Source organism: Miniopterus natalensis, chromosome 3, assembly GCF_054644295.1.
Source record: "Miniopterus natalensis isolate mMinNat1 chromosome 3, mMinNat1.hap1, whole genome shotgun sequence".
Classification (NCBI taxonomy): domain Eukaryota; kingdom Metazoa; phylum Chordata; class Mammalia; order Chiroptera; family Miniopteridae; genus Miniopterus; species Miniopterus natalensis.
Window position 1 is genome coordinate 63,016,658 of NC_142083.1, and position 8,029 is coordinate 63,024,686.

General features: G+C 39.8%; 1 long non-coding RNA gene across 1 annotated transcript; it reads right to left on the bottom strand.

Annotated features, from left to right (window-relative positions):
- LOC107546489 (uncharacterized) lies at positions 1-6,968 on the bottom strand. The gene is made up of 3 exons (XR_001604131.2): positions 6,817-6,968; positions 3,222-3,328; positions 1-68 (listed from the first exon to the last, which is right to left on the bottom strand). It is a non-coding gene; the product is annotated as an uncharacterized LOC107546489 (long non-coding RNA).
- Positions 6,969-8,029: the final 1,061 nt, after the last annotated feature.

Sequence of the window (8,029 nt, forward strand, 5' to 3'; positions counted from 1 at the left end):
TGTTTAGACAGGTCTCCAGCTTCTGGGTGCTCTGAGGTTCCTCCCACAGCCATTGTTGGCTGTGTACTCTGACCAAAAAAAAAAAAAAGGTGAAAAATTCAATAGTTTGAATGGCTTGTTTAGTGTCCGAAGGCAATCAGTACTAATAAACTGAAAATAAACCATGACACCCAGCCATAGCCTTAGGCTCTGATGCAGATCTCATATCTCTTTGTTTACTATGACATGCACAATTTTGAATTCTATCAGGGGAAAGGTTATTATAATATTTTCCATTGTAGAGGATTCATCTACAATGATTTTCTTCCTAAAACATTTCTAGAACACAGTAGCAATATTTCTAAATATTTCCTTAGAGAACCAATGGCTACATTAATATAAATGAGAAGAATATTTTCTGCAAATATGTCTATTTTAGAGTTGTATTAGCTCTAGGGGAGAGCACTATATGTCACAAAGATATTTCACAATATGTTGTTTACTGTTAAAAAGGAAAATTGTTAATATTTATATTTTAGTAACCTTCTATGTAAAGATTCGTAATATGTTTTTCTATGTGTAATGTGTACATAGTAGAAATAGTGGTATCTCATGATTCCAAAAGTTTTCAGTTTCTTTTTTTAATATACCAAATTTGGTTTACCTGTATGAAAAGAAATACTTTCTGTTTAACTGTAAAAGTACTCATTGAGGTACAAAGTTTAAATAATTTGTTACATGTTACCCAATTATTTTGTGAACGTTGAGACAGAAATGACTATCACATATAAATCAGCTAACACCTTTTAAGCTCACAAATATTTAATGAATGAATAAATGAATGACCATAGTTTATAACTGGAGAAACTGAGATTTTAAAAAAAGGTTTTGTCGTAATCAAGTACAGTATAACTCAACTAAGAAATTCTCTAAATATCAAATTCAAAAATTCTTTTCCTTTCCTTATGAGACAAATCAAAGCTTTACTATTGGACATTTGCTCTTTGAAAGGGAAATCTGTGAGCATATCTTGCAGAAAGAAAACCTCCAGATACAAATTTCAGAATTAAAGTAAGGAAGAAAAGTATTTCTTCTAAAACCACTTCCATCTTTCTTTTATTCTTCATTGTAAGAGTCTAAAATAATCATTTGAATACTATGAAGTTACAGAATCTCATCAATTATGACTAAATTTCAGATAAGGGGAAACTGGAAGTCTAATTAAAGTTCTAACTGGAAAAAAAAAAGTATACACCACCTTGTTTGTATTTTTCAAATGACTACTGCAAGTGGGGGAAAAAAATAGTAATACAGCCTTATTGTCACCTGCCAACAAAAACCACAATTCTTTTCTGAGAAGCTATATTCTGTGGTGCATGGGTCTAAAATTTATTGTCTCTTTTTTCTTTTAAAGAACGTTCAGAAATGTGAACTTTCAGAAGTTTAAAAAAAAAAGCAAACACATTTCCCAGCTTTCTTTGCAGTCAGGGGTAACCAACGAGATGTCAGTGGAAGTTGTCAGGTGGGGCTTCTGGGAAAGCCCTTGGCCCTCTCTCTCCTCACTGAAACACAGTTCTGGTGCCTGGCGTTCTGATCCCATCTTGGACTGTAGAGGAGAACCTGAGGATAGAAGTCCTGTGCTAAGATGTCTAGAGAAGAAAGAAAGATGAGCCTGAGTCCCTAAGAACGTGAGTCTGCTCTTCCAGCCTTTGACCACCTACCTCCCATCTTCCTTTACTCAAGAGAAAATTAAACTCTAATTTGTTTAAACCATGTTATTTGAGTTCTCTGTTATACGACCAAACCTAGTCTCAACCGATACAGCCACATTGTAGCTATCTGACCCTTAGCAATCCATTTAACTTCTCTGGATCTCAGTTTACTCATCTGTAATGACATGCACAACGAGAGTTGCTATGAGGATTAAATGAATCCACACCTGTAAAGAGCTTAGAATTGCAACTAGCACACTGAGGGCTTGATGACTCCTCTGTCATTACTATTCATTAGCACCACCTATAATATAATACCTGGAGTTTAAATGTAAAAGAAAAGGGTACATAAAGAGGAGAAATCACTGCATTCCTTTCTTTCCACACTCTTCAGAGACCGAGACCTGGGCAAAGAGCTTAACAGAACACTGATAATACTTCCCAATTAAAAGCACTTTACGGATTCCCAAGCGCGTTCGGATAACCGAACTCCTCTGATCCTCACCAGAGCTCCCAAACGAGGGTGAACGTTACACTTGTTTGTGCTGGCAGCTCGGTCGCTGGCTGGCTGAGTGGCCACAGTCCAAGTTCACTGTTGCAGGGAGGGCCAGCTGGCTTGGTTCCATGTCCTGGGCCTGGCGGGTGAAGCCTACTCAGCCCAGGTTAACTGCCCCTGAACACGACTCCAAGTTTAAATCACATGGGAGAGGCCAGGGGGAGGTGTAACTCAGCTCCTGAGACTCAGCATCTGCCTTCCCACCTGCCAGCAGGTGCATGCGGATGGCAACTCAGGCTTTTTTTGTGCTGTTGGGGATTTTTTAAGAGAGAGATTTCCTGATCTTTTCCAGAACATTTTTTTTTTTTCCAGCTAGCTTATTTAGAAGCTTTCTGAGCCTTAGGATTTTAACTTTAGGATACTTCCTGGATTAGCTCCATTTTAATTAGTCACCCCCTGATACCTGACATATTCATTAAACTCTCCCCTTTTTGCCTTTACTCCACTGGACAGGGCACGGGCGTTTCTCTGACCAGGTGCCTTGGTTTGGGCCATATTTTCGTCACTTGTTATTCCACATTCCAGTCTTTCATTACAAAGGGTGAGGAAATCCCTCAGGCAGTGTCTTCTCCCAGGGCAACTGCCAGGATTGTTCTGTTTTCTATGCTGGGCCGGTTGCCTTTGGTTGGCCGCTCTTCTCAGCTCACTCACTCCCAAGTCTGTGGCTCTAAGGCTACTCCTCCCGGGGCCTCTCTGAGGGGTCCATTCCCACTAGTGATATCCAAGCAGGTAAGAATGACTTCCTGTAATACAGACCAGAATAAGCCCCCATTTCCTTGATCCTAACAGGCACTATCAATATAGTAACAGCTTTCAGGAGGTGGAGATAGGGAAGAATTGGCATAGGATTTTTAAAAAGTAGAAATGTATAAAAATACACTTTGTGAGCTTCCTCCCAAAATCCCATAATCTCCTTCTAATAATGAGAAAAATATCAGATGAATCCTCCATTTGAGAGACATTCTACAAAATACCTGGCCAGTACTCCCCAGAGTCATGGAGAACAAGGAAAGTCTGAGAAACCGTCACAGCCAAAAGGAGACATGATGACTGAATGTAATGTGGTCCCCTGGATGGGATCCTGGAACAGAAAAAGGACACCAGAGAAAATCTAAGGAAATCTGCATACAGTTAATAATGCATTAATATTAGTTAATTGTAGCAAATGCACCATACTAATGCAAGATGATACTACTGGGGGAAACTGGATGCTTTGTATTTGGGAACTCTCTGTCCTATCTTTGCAATTATTCTGTAAATCTGAAATCTGTAAAATAAAAAGTTTATTAAAAAAACAAACAAAACAAGGGTAATGTAAGTTCTGTCCTATTTGTGAGATTCACTGGGTGGTCTGACATACTGTCCTCTCAGTTCTAGAAACTCTGAACCAAACAGCCTCTTCTCTCCTCTGGAGAGCTTTGGGCATTTTATAGACAGGAACACATCAAGCTGTTACTATTTCTACTGATCCAGGTGGTACATTTTATGATTCCTGTGGCATACAGTAATGAGATCTGGCATAGGAAATGGCTTGTTAAAGGTGACCAGAATGGACACTTAGCTGAGTGGGGAGCCCTGTTTGCCTTCCAGTACTAAGACAGGATAGTAAGAAATGAGGAAAATTCCTTGGCAAGTGGAATGGGGAAACTGAGACAGCCAAGCAATTTACAGCCAGGTAGTAAATCACAAGGCCTTATTTTCCCCTAACCAAGGACACTTAGGAGCAAATGGTTTACACATCCCAGACTCTATGGGGACAGACTCACCTTAGTTGGTGACATTCTTTGAATGTCTATACGCTCATTTTGATGAATCAGCATATTAAAGGACACACCTGGAAAGCTGATGAATATTCTATTGAGATCCTCCTGGGACCTCCCATAAAATTCCCACCTTTAGAAAACAGATAAAAACTCTTAAGACAAAAGACCCACTGCACGTTCTCCTTCCTCAGGTGTGTATGTTTGCTTTCTTTCTCCTAAGCTCTAATGCTCCCCAAGAGATTTGCAACCAGAGGAGCAGTAGGCAGCAGCAGCTCATCCAGGGCTAACCTCCTGAACCTGTCTCCAAGGGCATTTTGCCTCTATAACTTGTTTCCTGAGTCCACACAGCCCAGCTGACTCACTTCTCCTGCCTCTGTGACTTTCTTTCTAAAAGGGCCAAGGCAGCCTTGCCTAGGCTCTACTCTTTCTCATGTTTCGCTCTGCCCAGGCTCACTCCTATTACTATGATCTTGCCTCTTCTACCTTAAGCCCTTACTTTGTTTCACTGCCCACAGCTTTAACAAACATACTCTCAAAATCACCTGGCCTGGCCAGTGTGGCTTAGCAGTTGAGCATCGACCTAGGATCCAGGAGTTTGAGGTTCGAATTCTGGTCAGGGCACATGCCCGGGGTTGTGGGCTCGATCCCCAGTCAGGGGTGTGCAGGAGGCAGTGGATCAATGGCAACTCTCTCGTCATTGATGTTTCTGTCTCTCTCCCTCTCCCTTCCTCTCTCTGAAATCAATAAAAACATATATATTAACAACAACAAAAAAAAACCCACACCTGTATTCGTGTAGTAAAATCTTTCCTGCATGAAGTCAAGAACCCACACGTTCCAGACTGTGTTCGGACAGACCCACCACTGTCCCGGCCACTTTCCAATGACAGTAGGCTGGGCAGGAAAACTGGCTTAGATGAATTAAATTCAACTAATGTTAACAAGCACCTACTATGTATTGTAAGCACTGGGAATCTGAAACAGAATAAGGTTTAGTTCCCTAATCAAGGGCTACCTGTTGCCATTGAGGAGAGACAAATAGATCAATAGGCAATTTTAATACAAGAAGCTAAGTGCCATGGCAGATGTGTAAAGAGTATTAAGAAATCTGGAACGAAAAGCATCTCCAGACAAGAGGTGGCTATTTAGCCATTGGATAGAAATCTCCTCAGCCTGAAGTGTAGGCGAATCCTGGTTAGGGAAGAATGTGTTTCTTAGATCTGTAGATGCTCTGCTGCACCTGATTTCTTACAGCCCCAAGGTCTCTTCTGAAGGGTTCAGTTGGTGGTACTAGTGGGATTGCACTAGAGCCCATTTTTTGGCAGGGCATGAATCTTACATTCAGTGGCCCAGTTCTGTGAGAACATGAAAGGGATTTGGTGTACACGAACAGCAAAATCACAGTCCAGGTAACTTGGCTTACTCCTGTGTTTTTGAGGCATGAATGGAGAAAGGAGATATGTGCAGGATTTTCTGGACTGTAAAAATAGGTTGGCACTCTTAGAAGAGGGCGACAGCTCTGAATTTCCTGTTTTATGTTTTTAGTGACTGATTAGCTAGTCAGGACAATGGAGATCAATGATTTTCTTATACTCTTTGATAGTAAGGCTTAGGTATTTCTTCCTTAGGCTGTGAACCAGATCTGGGAGACACTCTCTGGGCCCCTTTCATCCCTGTGAGGGATTTAAGGAGCCACATTAACTCTTTAGGCCCCTAAGCCACGGTTTTGAGGCTCTGTACAAAGCCCATTTCACAAATGTAATATTTTCTTTCTTTTTAATAGAGAGTCTCTGCATTAGAGAAGCAAGTTCCTAAGCCAGGGGTTCCAAATAAATTGTCTGTGTTGCCTAAGTTTTATTCTCTATATTTTAAAATTACTTGCTCTCTTTTCCTGTTTTCTGAGGGATGGCGAGCAGTCAACTGTTGGCTCCTCTTTGTCTGCTCAGTCCTTGCTGTCACCACCACCTCCCCTTCTAACATCCTAAAAGTTTCTCGTCTCAGAGGCAGATGCCTGTATCAGACCTTACAAAAGTTCACATCCTTCCCTTCATACCTACTTTCCTAAATTCAGAAGAGGAAAGAAACTCTGTCTGCTCAGCTTTACGCAGCACTGGGTGTGGTCTCATGGAGGACAACTCTGGTAAATTACACCAATAATTGCTCAGCTATAAGAGAGAAATTGGTCTTTTACAACACTTCCTTGTATGAGTCTCCCTAACACAGTGATATGGTGCTGGCACCCAGACAAGGACTGATAAGTGCTGCATGGAGAAGGCCAGCCAAAGAAGTGTATGGAGTTAAGTTTACAATGCTTAGGGAAGAAAAAGAATACTACGTGAGAGTTTGATTTCTAAAGTGGACACAGACCAGCTAGAAATAATGATTTTTTATTATCTTTATAGAAAAAATAGTGAGTGGTGAATATATAGTCTTACATTTTTGAAAAATAAGAACTGGACAGTGATTTAGTAGACAGCAGTCATATTAGAAGATGTTTTTAATCTATAGTTTATTTTGATATGATTTTATTTCTCTTTGCAATAACTCTATTACAGTTAAAATATATTAAATCCTAAAAAGATAGATCATAATTTTATATCTGGCCTGAGGCATAAGAAATGGGTTTAGATACTATCCTGCATTTTATAAAACTGGCCACAAGTCAGAGAAATACAAACAGAATTATTTTGAAATGATTTATAAATGTTATGTACACTATTGTCTTTAGAGGAAATGGTTTTCTGGCAGAAAAGTCCAGCAAGAGTCCCTGGTCGATTTATCTAATAAGCATGGATTGTGTACCTACCATGTGCTGTGTTGCTTGCTAGAAATTCAAAGATGAATACACCAAAGGTTCTGACATCAAGGGCTCACATCTGCTTGAGAAAATAGACAGTAAGCAGACCATTACTGTCCAATGTAATAATTACTATAACCAAGTCACATCATCTGATCTAGGGCACAACCTGGGTGGAAGATGGGCCAGTGTCTTGCTCTGCCTAATCAGCTAGGCAGGTGAAGCTTGACTTTTATTTAATTTTTTTCAATCACAGCTTACATTCAATATTATTTTGTATTAGTTTCAGGGGTACAGCATAGTGGTTAGAGAATCATACATTTTACAAAGTGTTCTCCCTGATATTTCCAGTACCCAACTGGCACTATATGGAGTTATTACAATATTATTGACCATATTTCCTATGCTGCACTTTACATCACTATGACTACTTTGTGACTACTAGTCCATGCTTCTCAATCCCTTCATCTTTTTTACCCATCACCCTCTGGTTCATCCTCTGGCAACCATCAGTTTATTCTCTGTATCTATGAGTCTATTTCTTTTTGTTTGTTTATATTGTTCTTTATATTCCACATATAAGTGAAATCATATGGTATTTGTCTTTCTCTGACTGACTCATCTCACTTAGCATAATACTCTCTGGGGGTTCATCTATGCTGTTGCAAATGGTAATATTCCATTATTTTTTGTGGCTGAGTAATATTCCATTGTATATATGTACCAACATTTTTTAATCCACTGTTCTACTGATGGGCACTTGGGTTGCTTCCATATCTTGGCTATTGTAAATAACACTGTAAGGAACATAGGAGTGCGTATATTCTTTTGAATTAGTGTTTTGGCTTTCTTCAGATATGTACCGAGAAGTAGAATCACTGCGTCATAAGGCAGTTCCATTTTTAATTTTTTGAGTAACCTCCATACTGTTTTCCACAGTGGCTGCACCAATCTGCATTCCCACCAACAATGCAAAAGGATTCCCTTTTCTCCAATCCTCACCAACACTTGTTAGTTGATATATTGATAGGCACTCTGACTGGTATGAGGTGATACTTCATTGTGGTTTTAATTTGCATCTATCTGATGATTAGTGATGTTGAACATCTTTTCATATGTCTATTGGTGATCTGTATGACCTCTTTGGAGACGTGTCTATGTAGGACCTCTGCCCATTTTTAATTGGATTGCTTGTTTTTTGGTGTTGAGTTGTGTGATTTTT